The 12,394-nt window shown below is 48.3% G+C and overlaps 1 protein-coding gene across 1 annotated transcript in view; it reads right to left on the bottom strand.

Annotated features, from left to right (window-relative positions):
• LOC147700386 (uncharacterized) overlaps positions 1-11,315 on the bottom strand; it is a 61,431-nt gene extending 50,116 nt beyond the window's left edge. Inside the window, exon 1 of the mRNA XM_086935757.1 lies at positions 11,136-11,315. The gene's annotated coding sequence lies outside the window, so the exon portion shown is untranslated. The remainder of the gene's footprint in view (positions 1-11,135) is intronic.
• Between the last annotated feature and the right edge of the window lie 1,079 nt (positions 11,316-12,394).

A 12,394-nucleotide genomic window follows, 5' to 3' on the forward strand; every position in this document is an offset into this window, starting at 1 on the left:
TGATATAAGTGATTCACTCAGTTCAGCAGTATTCAAGAAGAAATTCAAAATATACCATACTTAGTGTGTAAGTCATTACTTCAGCAATCATTTTAACTATGGCCTCAAGGTCTCCAGGCAGTGCATCACAGACACATGCACATGGACATCACAGGCCCTGCCATGTACTATGCATCAGGGGTCAAACTAACAAATGTTAGTGCTGGTGTCCACAACACTGCACTAAAATGCGTTAGTCATATACTATAGCTTATGGACCCTCTCTGAAGCACTCATAAGTCTGCATAAAAAAACTGTTTACATCTAATGTATATATGATAGGGTCTTTTTGATTTCTCGCCCATAGGGCCATAACACTCAATCCTTGGTACCTTAAGATACAGAATTTTAGAGAGGGCCTGGTAAAGGCCAAGGAACGCTACTTTGTAGAAAATGAGGCCTCAGTAGACTCTGGCTTACAAAGCCATATACATGAGAGAAGTATTCTCCCTAACAGTGGGTCACAAAAGAGATAAGAAGGCTGTCATTGAAATGCTCGAAGTGAGAGATCCTAGACCTTGAGGCCAAACTGGTAGACGATGAGGCTGGAGAGACCAAGCATGCATTGGGCCTCAAGCAACAAGAATATAGAGATTTAGCATCAGAGTCGGCCAAGGCCAGGCATCGAGCGATGCAACATCACATTTATGAAGAGGGGGACAAAGCAGAGAATTTGATTGCATGTCTTGACAGACATAAAAAGACAAACTGGAGGGTATCAGATATTCGTTCAGAAGATGGGGAACACCTGAGAGACACACAAGATATAGATGACGCCTTTGCTGCCTACTACTCCGGTCTCTAGTCCCCCACAGGTACGGTCACTGCTGAAGACTCTTGCAAACAGTTAGCTAACATGCAGCTCCCAACCCTCTGGGGATGTGATTGGTCTTCATGAAATGGGATCTCATAGGTCTCTCCAAAGTGGGGGACCTTTGGGCCTTGGGTGGGATGGTCCCTTTCCCTGATCTGCACAGAGACTGTGAGCTGGCATCCTTGGAGACGTTACGGTACCTCCAGATACACCATGCTCTCAAAAGAAGTGATTTATTGAGGGGCTGATCTCTCTGAATCGTCACCCCTGAGGATAGATTACTCGATGACCACATGACCAATAAAGCAATATCCCTTACATACAGGAAGTTCAATAATAAGTCACCGTACACGCTACTCTGCATGCACGACCACTGGGATTATGACTTGGGAGGCCTTACAGATGAAGACTGGCCAGAGACCGTGGCAAACCCCAGAGAGGTGGCCATTAGGGCAGGGTCCCGGCTGGCACAGCCTAAAATACTCTGTAGATCTTAGCTCTATTGGAACACAATGGCAAATAAGGGCAGAGTGATTGATCCTGGCGGTTGAAGGCAGTGTGGCCAGGAAGGGATGTTCTTCCATATAATTTGGGATTGTCCACAGTTACAGGTCTACTGGGTGTCAGTTGGAGCGTGCATTAATGGCGTATGTAACAGTGACATGCAGGTCTTCTCCAAATGGAGTTTTCTCAATGTGTGTTACGCAAATGACCTTAATCGTACGGAGCAGACCTGGATGACTCTGGGCATGGCAATTGCCAAACGCAACATAGCACGCCTATGGAGAGGGGGGGAGGGAAGACTGCACCACTTCTAAAGGACTGGAGAAGGGACATAGATGTTGCATGGAATCCGAGAAAGTGGTGAACAAAAGCTAGGGCCTGACCTCTAAAATGGGAGAGGGTATGGGACAAGTGGAATGTCTACAGAGATAGTCCGTGTGCGGCCCCCATTGCAGTTGTGAACACAGTCACCATTCCCTGATGCGTCACCCCTGGTGTACAGTGAGTTGAGGGCGGACTTGGGAGTGGGACCATCAACGACAGGAATACTCTTAGTTTTTTCTTTATCTGTACTACTGACGACTTGTGGTGTACTAGTTATAATACTGCTTGCTGCAAGCTCAATAAAAAGATGTTCCCATAAAGATAAAATGCTGATGGCATTGACATCAGGGCAGAGGCAGGAATATTTCTCAGTTCATGTTTAAAAACTTACTTTTTAATTTATATTCCTCAGTGCTAACATATAATCTGACGTACAAATCTAGATATGCTTCCTCATGTTAAAGATCTAAACTTTTTGTATGTTAAAGACACTGTATAATCTTCTAACATGATGTTTATTGCATGATTTACATGTCAGCTCTTTCAAGGCTCGGCTCATGCACAGGTTCACAGAGTCAGAGCCAACCTTTGGGTTGGCTCAACCTGCTCATTTGTTGGCTTGCCCACCTCTAATTAATGATTACTAGTGAAGTTAGTCAACAACAACTTACCCGCAGTCCTTTCACGTTTGGTGGGTGCTGGCATGGGGGCACAGTGTGCATGGTCCCAAGTAGCAGTGGACAACCAGCCAGCCTTTGCCTTGTTGATGGACCTGAGGCTGAGAGAGACAGCAAGAGCAGAGCCTGCCTACTAGAGCAACAACCCCACCAGTAGCTAACAGCCAGTGCAGTTATTAACAATCATTGTTGGTATTCATTGATCTGATTCTGCTAATAAGCCCTGGCGACAACAATAGGTCTGGCTTGTTTTGGGCGTATGTTCACTGTTGCGTGCTATGTCTGGTCACAGTCACTGAAATCTCACGAAGACACTCAAATACTGGTCATTGCATGATTTACTTGCAAGAAGTGTAAAACATTTGATAGCTGTGTGTCACTCATAGCCGGACTGAAACTAGTGACATGTCACACATAAGCACCAAGGGAGCTTCATATTAGCTATGGTCACCACTGTTTATCAAGGTTGTGCCTGTTGTCCACACTGGGCAACTGATCATACTCCCATCCCCCTTATAAGAGTCTGTGAGGTGGATGCTGAGACCTATTTCACTGTGCCGCCTGATGTTTGAGAGCTCCCACAAACTACACCTGGACACATACTGTGATGAAGGCAATATTGGACATGGACAAAGCTGAAAAGATGCAGCCCAATTGACAGTTTGACTTTTGGAAACCTTGTCAGCCGCGCTAGGAGGTTGCAGCTGTGCCTGATTTGGGCCAGACGCTGAATGACCAGAGCTTGGGGGCAAGCTTCGACAGATCTTGACAGCCATGCAACATAGCCTAAGATTGACAGAAGATAAATGTCCTCTTGTACGTATGGAAAATATGTTGGAGTGTGTTGACAAACACACAGAACATTTGCATACGTAGACAGATGAGTATCGTCGGCTGAAGATGTACATGTCTTGACTGGGGGAGCACAGAAACAACTACAGAAGGTGCTGTTGACACTATAAGCCAGGGCAGAGGACCTGGAGGCGAGGTCTAGGTGAATTAATTTGCACATCGTCGGTCTGGCAGACTCCACCAACACCGGAAACATGGAAACTTTAGTAAATAGACTCCTTGTAGAGCTGCTGGGGTGTGAGACATTTTCAGATATGTTTGTGGTGGAGGGCGCCCATCGCTCCCCTGCTCTGTGTCTTGTGACTGGAGCTAAGCCCCGTCTGATCATTGCAAGACTGCTCAATTGCAGAGATCGAGATGCCGCACTCCGCAACTCCCTGGAAGTGCAAACGCTTTGGTACGAGGGCACAGAACATTACATTTCCCCCGGACTTTAGACCGCATGTTCAGGAAGCGCTGAGGCACGTTCTTCTTGCCAAACAGAAGCTGCAAGTGCTGAAACTTGATTATGCCGTGCTCTACCCAGCCAGAATGCGAGTGACTATAAATGGCAAAACTCAGATAGACAATGACCCTAAATCTCTGTACCAATTTCTCAAACAGCTGGAGGCGGTGAGTGGAAGACGCCATCGCCGAGGTCAGAGATATTGAACCAGTGGCTTTGCAAGACTTAGAGGGACTAGACTGATACCAATGTTGTAACTTGTTTTCTGAGTTGCTTAAGTATTTAATTGCAATGTTTCACGTGATGTCACAGTTTCTGCCCTTACTGCTATGTGCATTGATGAATTGATGTGCAAATATTACATTGGTATACATTGGCAAATGAGGCGCCTGGGTGGGTCGGTATGGCTGGTGGCTGCGGTGGGCCTTGGTGAATTACCATTCTTCTTCTATATATGGCTATGTGAGGAATCCATGGATGCTGGAACTAGGCATCCACCCAGATTCTACCCAGTGGATGTACTATTTAGGTGGGTGAATATGTATGAATGCTGCACATATGACAGGTTAGCCATCTCAGATGTGGCCCTACTTTGACTCACCATTGTTGGGGTACTAGTTAGACACTCTCTGTCCCCATGTGTGAACCACCATGCTTTTCTTGAGGTTTTCTGTTGGGGATAATGGGAGGGACTGGGGTGGGTTTTGTATTGCTATGCCAACTATTGGGGGGCATAGTGTGGGTGGGGGTATTTATTTATTTATTTTTGACACTTATTAAGCGCGCTGTTACCTTGCGGTGTCCTGGCGCTATTTTGATAACTCCCAAAACTAGATCCCCAGGTTAATTTACAAAAAGCCATGTTTTTAGCTTTCGCCGGAAGGTCATGAGCTCAGGAGACAGGCAGAGTGCCATTGGAAGGGAATTCTAGGCCACCGCCACCCCTCGCCTGAAACTCCTGCCTCCCCAACCCACTTTTCTGATGCGTGGGGTCCTGATCAGTCCCAGAGCAGCTGACCTCAGTAGTCTTAACGGTTTGTGCCAGTGAAAATATTGCCCCAGAAATGCTGGACCTATGCTATGGATCGCCTTGTAGACAATACACAGACTTTTAAATAGAATCCGCTTCCTTACTGGCAACCAGTGTAGTTTCACTAGTTCTTGGGAGATGGGCGCAAATTTAGGCAAGCCTGTGAGCAGGCGCGCCGCTGCATTCTGCAGTATCTGTAGCTTACTGAGTACTCCTTGTTGAGCTTCCAGGAGCAGACTGTTGCAATAATCCAATCGTGAAAGCACAAGAGCTGTCACAACTGTTTTTTTGCATTCCTCTGGAAGGAACAGAAGAACCTTCCGAAGGATTTTCAATGTCCAGTGAATGGATGAGGCCAATGCCCTTACCTGCGGTTTATAAGAGAGTCTGTCATCGAGGATGACCCCCAGGTTCTATACCTTATTGACCGGAGTGGGCAAAGTCCCCATCTCTTCTGGCCACCAACTCGGGCCTCAGAAGTTAGCCGTAGAACCAAACAATATTACTTCGGTTTTGGCCGAATTAAGTTTTAGACAGTTTCCTGCCATCCAATTGCTCACAGCTTTCATGCATTCCTGGAACTTGCTGGCAACGTCATTTTCCCTCCCGGGTAGCAGTGACACCACAATTTGTGTGTCATCTGCATAAGATGTGAGTTCAAACCCATGGGAGCGGATGACTGGGGCCAGGGAAGAGACATAAACATTGAACAAGGCAGGGCTAAGTGAGGAGCCCTGAGGCACCCCACAAGATGGTTGAAAGGGTTTTGACTCAAAGTCCCCCAGCGCGACTACCTGGACCCTGTTTGACATCTTTGACTGGTTATGTGTCACAGGCGATGGCTGAATGGATTGCATGACTTGTAGAAGACTCTGATTGGGCTGGTTTGCGGCAGCACGTTGCCGTAAGGAACACTTTGCTGTATTGCTGGTGGGGGTGTGTGGCCACCCATTACATGTTAAGCTGGCCCACTGTCACGATCTACCTCGGATATGGGATGGCAGCTTTAATTGCGTCCTATCCCCTGACTTAGATCATTCCCGAGGTCCACCCCAACAGCCTTCAACTGCTACTTGTGCCATAACAGAGGCAGCAAATTGTGGCCTGGTGGATGTGTGGTGATATTATTCATCACAGGGCAGGTAAGATACACATTATTCCACTAGTCATGACATTCATACAAGAATAGATCACTGGCTCCTATCACACAGTTTGGTGACTAGGTTTAGGCGTTCTGATTACTTACCACGCACGTACTCTGACCACTCCTCAGTGTTGCTGACCCTAGACCTCGAAGACATGCATCCCTGTGCATTATCCTAGCATTTCCCACAGTACTCCCTTCTGGATGCAATGTTCCGCGAGGAACTGGCTCAAGCAACTGACACATATTTTTCATAACAATATAGGGTCGGTTGAGGAGTTTGCCATTATCTGGGAGGCCTTCAAGGCCATTATTCGTGGAGTTACAATTTTGAAGCACATTCGATATGAGGCGTTTGGCACACCTGGAGGCTAACATAGCTAACTTAGAGCATGCCCATGGGGAGACGGCGAAGCAGAAACTACTGGGGGACATGAGAACCAAATTAGAAGAATACAATGAGCTGGCACAGGGTGAGGTTACAAACATAGGAATCTACAGCAAAGGGAAGCGGCCGGGTACAACCCTAGTGGCCATGCAATACAAAAAGATGAATGACGGAATGTTGGCAAACATTCACCCGAGTCACAGATCTGGGTATAATCAATCATTATTTTGTTCACCATGCCATTCCAGTTTTGACCCAGCCAATTGCAAATCAGCTTTGACCCTATTCCCAATGGGAACAGTCCAGCCCGAACTGTGAGGCAAGGTCCTCCCTCGACTGCAAAAGAAGCATCCTAGGACCGGTTTTGGGGCACCACCCCACATCAGCGAGGCTAACTTGAAACCGGTGGTGTAGCTAGCACAGGACGCACGTCTGGGCATACCCTTCCCACTTAGGGTGGAAATAAAAAAAGATGATGGACGGAATGTTGAAGATTGTCAAACATTCACCTCCAGTCACAGGTCTGGGTTTAGTCCATCGTTATTTTGCTCTCCATGCCATTCCAGTTTGGACCTAGCCTTATGCAAACCAGCTTTGATCCTGTTCCCCATGGGAGTAGTCTAGCTGTGCCACTGGATTCATGCTAGCCTTGCTGATGAGGGGTGATACCCTGATACCGGCCCCAGGATGCTTGTTTATAGTTTAGGGAGGACATGGCTTCGCAGTTCGGGTTGGACTGTTCCCATGAGGAACAGGGTAAGACTGATTTGAATACGGCGAGGTCCTAATTGGGGTGGCATAGTGAGCAAAAGAACAATGGATTAAAGCCAAATCTGTAACTGTGAGTGAGTGGTTGAAAAGTTTCAGTCCTCTGTCCATCATCTTGTTGTGTCTGCTATGTTCGCCCTAAGTGGCCATGGGTATGCCCAGACTTGGGTCCCTTGCTCGCTGTGCCACAGGATTCAAACTAGACTGGCTGATGAGGGGTGAAACTTCGAAACCAGTCCCCAATGCTTGTTTCCGGTCCAGGGAGGACCTGGCCTGGCAGTTTGGGCTGGACTGCTCCCCAAGAGGAACAGGGTCAAGACTGATTTGCGTATGACTGGGTCCAAACTGGGGTGCCATATTGAGCAAAAGAACAATGGATTACACCCAAATCTGTGACTGGGGGTGAGTGGTTGAGAAGTTTCAGCACTCAGTCCATCATCTTGTTGTGTTTGCTACAACTCTGGTGGCCCTCACTCGACATAGCCACGAGGGCGTGATTGGCTCACAGTCCTAGATGAGCAGGGGGGCCTCTCCACGGGTCGCATCAGGTGTCGGATAGATTCCGCTATTCTTAAGCAGACCTCTACTCCTCCTGAACAGCGTATGACGAGCAGGACACGAAGTGTCTGACTGTGGTGCACAGGGAGCAACTCACGGCGCTGCTCTGCCCCACCAAAGTTATTGCCACACTGAAAGATATGCTGGGATGCAAGGTGCCTGGAACAAATGGGCTGATACTCGCCTGTTATAAGGCTTTCCAGGATAAACTTGTGCCCCATCTGGTCACTGTTTGAGGAGATGGTACAAAATGGACATATGCCTCCAAATATGAGAGAGGGTCTTTTAGTCACTATTCTAATACCGGGCAAGCGGGCTGATCATCATTGCTGGACTTATCTACCTCTGTCTCTCTAAAGTACTGATACAAAAAATTTTGCAAAGATTTTGACGAACAGCTTTGCCCCGTTGCTCCCTGGCATCAAAATACCCAAATAATCTGGCTTTTTGTGCCCGGTGATTGCGTGCATTGACCCCGAAGTACATGCTGTGGCAATTTTCCTAGACACAGAGAAGGCATTTAACTCTGTAGAGCAGGGGTTTGTGCTCTTGATTCTGCGCCGTGCAGGGTTGGGAAATATTTTTCTGAAGAAAATCCAGGTTCTCTATGCGGCACCAATCCCCATCACTAGAGGCACCTGTCATTGTTGCTCCTTATCCTCACTGTTGTACGTGCTAGTCGCAGAGCATACTATGAGAGTATCACCACATCATGGCATTCCCTAATTATAAGTTGATAGTGTCTGCCTATGCAGATGACACGCTTTTGTATGTTAAAAATCCTGAGCAAAACCAGGCACCGGTCTTTTGGGATGTCATCCTTTTTAGGATAATTCAGGACTACGTATTAACTGGGACAAGTCCCTCATATCCCTTATCACTGCTGCCATGACACAGGTGCACCTAGAGTATCCATTGATGTGGATGATGGAGCCGGTGCGCTATTTGGGTATTCAGATGCATAGGAACGCGGATGCACTGATGCATGAAAACCACGGCAAAGCAGTACACCACCTGATGGAGGCAATAGACCGTTGGATAAATCTGTCCCTTTCTCTCAGTGGCCGCATAGCCGTCATGAAGATGGTGTTATTACCTTGCTTCTCATTTCTAGTTGCCAACTTCCCAATGCTGCTGTCTAGTGTGGTCTTCAAGACACTACACACTGTCCTGGTACACCTGGCTAGGGCCAGTATGCAACCGTGTGTGGGGTGGGATACCATGACTCTCCCATATGAGATGGGGGAGATTGAATGTCCCAAATCTGAAATGCCTATCACAGAGCTACTCAGTGCCTGGATTCACGACCCAGATGACTTGCTGCATCTATGGCTAGAGCGGAATGCTGTGCTACTCCTATGTATTCAATTCACATGTGCATAGTGTGCTCACTACAGACCTCATAGGTACCCTGCATAGTGCCAATATCAGCAACATACCCCTCCTGCAACACCACAAAAATCTCAAAATAATCACACAAGACACATTGTTTGTCGGAGAAGCATTGCTGCAGGTTTATTTGCATAATCAAATATGCCAACATGGTGGGTCAACTTACGGGCGATCCAGGGGCAGGCAGCAGTGACACCCCTAAGCTGCCCTGCACACCTGATGAGCCAAATTGCACCATGGCCTTAAACAATTGGTGCTCACAATTGATTTTTTGGGATTACCCCTTCCATCATGTGGACCACCAGTCCACCCATTTATCACCCCCCTTGAGGGGGCGGAGCGTATCCAGGCAAGCCCCCTGTTTCTCAGGTTTACAACCGCCCGCAGGACTAACGGGGTGCTGTCGTTCCTCCAGGGTCCTGCCATAAGGACTTCCTGGGGCTGTTTGGCCTTTGCACACTTGTTGTAAAGAAATAAAGAAATGCAGAGTTCATTGTCCTGTAATGTACCATATTCAATGGGGGACCTGGTGTCGGGGACTCGGGGTTCTCCTCTCGGCCAACCCTTTAGCGCCACCCTGATGATGAAAGACTTAGTGGGATCACTCTGGCCCTTCATTTTAGCATATTGACCGACTTCAACCAGGTGGCCGGAGACCCGAGTGGCTCTTGCCCTGGTCCTTAGCCCACACTATAAAGGTTTGGACCGTTCGCTCCAAGGCGGAACATATCCTCCTCCCAGGGCCCCAATATCTTACAGAACATCGCAACGCACGCTTTGGAGCGCTTCCTGGTCCCTGGTGCTAGGGCGCGTTCACCTAATTCCCTTAGTTGTTGTTCCACTGGTGGAGGAACCAAAGGTGTGCTGGGAAAGGGGTCATCTCCTCTCTCGGTCTCGGCCATGCCTCCTGGAAATGGCACCACTGAAAATGAGAGAGGGCGGGAGCTGCGACATTCCACATTGTTAAACCAGCACGCCCGCACTAGTTCTCTCAACAGACAAGGCACCAAAGGACAGTTGGCTGTTTGCATGTTTATCGCCTGAACCACTGCCATGTTATCTGACCAGAAAAGCATTCGCTTGGCTGCTAGCGCCTCTGGCCGAAGGAAGAACGCAACAACTATTAGAAACAGTTCCAGAACCATCACGTGGCGTAGATTTTTCGCTTGTGCCATGTGTTCAGCCACCTCTCAGAGCACCATTCACTCCCCAAGATTGTCCCAAAGGCTTCCCTACCCACTGCGTCTGTGAACAGCGATAGCTCGAGCTGGCAGCTCAGGGGGCTCTGCAGATGACTGAACGGTTGAAATTAGCCAGGAAATCTGGCCTCATGCTGAGAAATTCCTTCATACCTTGACTCAACCTAACTAGGTGGTGTTTCTTCTTGACTTTGGACGTGGCCCTGGCTAACCTCCTCAAAAAGACCCTACAAGTTGGGATCCCTCTAGCTGCAAAGTTCAATTTCCTTAGGAGTCTCTGGATAGACCCCAAGGGCACCTTCTCCTTGCTCAAGGCTGTCTGAGTATCCTGGGCTAACGCTTGTACCTTGTCTGCTGGCAATCTAGATTCACCAACGTTAGTGTCAAGTTCAATTCCTAGGAAAGTCAGGACCTGTGCAGGACCCTCAGTGTTACCTGGGGTAAGGGGGGCCCCCAAATGGTTAGCTAACCTCCCAAAATCCGAAACAGCTTTGCCACAGTCCTCCGTCCCTTCCTGCCCAATGAATAGGAAATCGTCAAGATAGTGTCAAGAATACGTGCCCACTCTATCATGCCAGGCCTTCCTAATGTGCTTGTAGCATGTTGTGCTTGTACCATTTTACCATGTGACCACTGTTGGTTTGTTGCTTTGATCCCTAGTTGTTTGAAACAGATAAGCTATCTAACGTGAGTACACCATGGTAAGTACAATGGTTGACTGTTTTTAGCTTTTATTTTATATTTAGGAAAGTTAGTGTATTGCATTCAACATCAACTGGGCTCAGCTTAAACACGTGGGAATTACAAATTCTGCAAGAGGTGGCAATGCACGTGATAAACGCCAATCCTAAAACTCGGCATCTCTCATAATTATGGCATTTCATGTGCCAACGTTAACACGTGAAGCACGAGTCAGCCTCGAGCTGCGCGAGTGGTATAAAAGGTATTTAAACCGCCCGAGCGCTTAAGCGGCGCTTGGTCTCGTCGTCATCTGTACTTGCCTGAGCTCCTGACTTAGCGGCGATCTCTGGTTTCCTTTAATCCTCCGGCTGCCTTCTTTTCCAGATTCGTCTTGCCGTGCTCCTTGGATTCTCGCCGACCACCCGCTCTTCTTGAAACTCGGCAGCAGTCGCTTCCTCCCAGCGGCGCCCCGGAACCCCTTCAAAAACTCCTCCTCAACTATAAAAATAAACAAGCATTTACAATGCAATGGTTTTGCCTTTGTTAAAGTTAGAGCTATTGGCATTGCTCTTGACACTCTGAAGCTCCACTCTGCACTCTGAAGCTCCACTCTGCACTCTGAAGCTCCACTCTGAAGCTCCACTCTGAAGCTCCACTCTGAATCTCCAATCTGAAGCTCCAATCTGAAGCTCCAATCTGAAGCTCCACTCTGAAGCTCCACTCTGCACTCTGAAGCTCCACTCTGCACTCTGAAGCTCCACTCTGCACTCTGAAGCTCCACTCTGCACTCTGAAGCTCCACTCTGCACTCTGAAGCTCCACTCTGAATTTCCACTCTGCACTCTGAAGCTCCACTCTGCACTCTGAAGCTCCACTCTGCAGCTCCACTCTGCACTCTGAAGCTCCACTCTGCACTCTGAATCTCCACTCTGAATCTGCACTCTGAATCTGCACTCTGAAGCTCCACTCCGCACTCTGAAGCTCCACTCTGCACTCTGAAGCTCCACTCTGCACTCTGAAGCTCCACTCTGAATCTGCACTCTGCACTCTGAATCTGCACTCTGAATCTCCACTCTGCACTCTGAAGCTCCACTCTGCACTCTGAATCTGCACTCTGAAGCTCCACTCTGCACTCTGAAGCTCCACTCTGCACTCTGAAGCTCCACTCTGCACTCTGAAGCTCCACTCTGAAGCTCCACTCTGCACTCTGAATCTGCACTCTGAATCTCCACTCTGCACTCTGAATCTCCACTCTGCACTCTGAAGCTCCACTCTGCACTCTGAAGCTCCACTCTGAATCTCCACTCTGAAGCTCCACTCTGAATCTCCACTCTACACTCTGAAGCTCCACTCTGCACTCTGAATCTCCACTCTGCACTCTGAAGCTCCACTCTGCACTCTGAAGCTCCACTCTGCACTCTGAAGCTCCACTCTGAAGCTCCACTCTGCACTCTGAAGCTCCACTCTGAAGCTCCACTCTGCACTCTGAAGCTCCACTCTCCACTCTGAAGCTCCACTCTGAAGCTCCACTCTCCACTCTGAAGCTCCACTCTGAAGCTCCACTCTCCACTCTGAAGCTC

The sequence above is a fragment of the Lissotriton vulgaris genome, chromosome 8 (genome assembly GCF_964263255.1).
Source record: "Lissotriton vulgaris chromosome 8, aLisVul1.2, whole genome shotgun sequence".
NCBI classification, from domain to species: domain Eukaryota; kingdom Metazoa; phylum Chordata; class Amphibia; order Caudata; family Salamandridae; genus Lissotriton; species Lissotriton vulgaris.